General features: G+C 41.2%; 1 non-coding gene across 1 annotated transcript; it reads right to left on the bottom strand.

Moving 5' to 3' along the window:
* Positions 1–273: 273 nt before the first annotated feature.
* Positions 274–380, bottom strand: LOC136511136 (small nucleolar RNA R71). Its single transcript, XR_010772650.1, has one exon. It is a non-coding gene; the product is annotated as a small nucleolar RNA R71 (small nucleolar RNA).
* Between the last annotated feature and the right edge of the window lie 1,571 nt (positions 381–1,951).

The following is a 1,951-nucleotide window of genomic DNA, read 5'->3' as shown; positions in this document are numbered from 1 at the left end:
GCTCAAGCCAGCCCTCATCAACATTGTGCAAGCAAGCCAGTTTTGTGCAAAGGCACATGAAGATGTGAGTGCACATCTCCAACACTTCTTGGAGATCTATAGCACTTTCACCATGAAAGGAGTGACCCAAGACACCATACTACTTCACCTCTTGCCATTCTCACTCTTGGGGAAGGGAAAGCAATGGTTCTACGCCAACAAAGATAGAAACAATACATGGGATAACTGCTCCACTGCCTTCCTAGCAAGTTCTTTCCCATGGGCAAGGCCAATGCCCTCCATAGGAGAATTTCAAGTTTTTAGCAACAACATGATGAATCTGTCCCTGAGGCATGGAAACATTTTCAAGATTATATTGCAGAATGTCCTCTTCATGGGATGGAGAATTGGCTACTCTTATAGACTTTCTACCATGGGTTGACCAACAGTACTCGTGAGACTATGGATGCTGCTGCGGGAGGTGCTTTCCTGTCACTCACAATCCCAGCTACAACAGTTCTCATGGAGAAGATGGCCTCCAACCAAGGTTGGGATGAAGAACATCTTTAGACCCACAAGAAAGATGGAGTATGCATCAACTCAAGGAGGTAGACATGTTGTCTGCCAAAATGGACCTGCTAATGAAGAAGCTCGAAGACCGAGCCAATGACAAGCAAGAAGTTATGCACATTCATGATTCCTGCATGACATGTGAAGAGTGTGGACACACTAGACATTTAGGGAACAACTGCCATGAAATTCATGAGGATGTGAACTTTGTCAATAACAACTACTTTTGTCCTCAACAGAATCAAGGATGGAATCAGCAACAGAGGCCAAACTACAAAGGTAACTACCAAGGTAACCCTTAAGGTAACAATTATAATAACTTCAATCAACCACCCTAGAGAGAATTAATTGCTAGTCAATCCAAACTTATGGAGGGATTATGTAGAAAGGTAGCTACCAATGATAAAATTCTAGAAAACATAAATAATTGAATGGATAGCTTTGCTTCTACCATTAAGAACTAGCATAGCTTTAATAAAATGATAGAATCATAAATAGCTCAGCTAGTGGTTGCTATTCCTCCATCCGACAAAGGTAAGATTTTAGGTCAACCAAAAGGCCTAGAAACTGCAAATCTTGTGGATATTCACAATGCAGCTTACTACTACATGGATCCATCGATGAGAAGGTGGATAGATTATTCCCTACCCGACAAGAAGGGCGACCTAGGGAGACCTATCATCCCCATCGCCATTGGACCCCACATTTTCTAGGAAGCTATCTATGACTTTAGAGCAAGTGTCAACATCATGCCTGAGGTAATTCATGAGAAGATTTTAGGGGATCCTTTGTTGTACACAAATATGCGTTTATAGCTTGCAGATCAGTCACTCTGCCACAACAAGGGAGTTCTTGAAGATGCCATCATACGAGTGGGACAATCATATGTCCCCGTAGATTTTGTGGTTCTGGAAAAAGGTGGAGATGAAATGGCACCCATCATCCAAGGCTGACCATTCCTAAGCACCGCGAAGGCCATCATCTACGTGGACAATGCCAAGATCTGCTTCACAATCAAGGATAAAAAGGAGAAGTTTTCTTTCAAGAATCATGTGACAAAACTGCCCAATTTATACAAGATCAAGTATGGCTATCCCCGTTTAACACGTTGATGCGCGCATACTTTCACTTATATAAAACTGGTAGTCCACCGAGTGTCATGTAGGACCTCGGTAAATCAACATCATAACCAAGATTGCATGATTAAGCAAATACATATCACATACACAGAGTTGTAGTGGAAATAATATTACAAATGGGTTCACAAATAATAGTACAAGTTTGGGTTTCAAAACCGGTTAAGGGAAACAACATAGCTTTCAAATGATTACATTCATATAAGTTCCAAATATATTGCTAGCATAAGTGACATCCTCTGATAGAAGCATATAGATGAGAAATA

Source organism: Miscanthus floridulus, chromosome 1 (assembly GCF_019320115.1).
Source record: "Miscanthus floridulus cultivar M001 chromosome 1, ASM1932011v1, whole genome shotgun sequence".
Classification (NCBI taxonomy): domain Eukaryota; kingdom Viridiplantae; phylum Streptophyta; class Magnoliopsida; order Poales; family Poaceae; genus Miscanthus; species Miscanthus floridulus.
The sequence above is the reverse complement of the archived record's forward strand: the minus strand, read 5'-3'. Positions and strand labels throughout refer to the sequence as shown.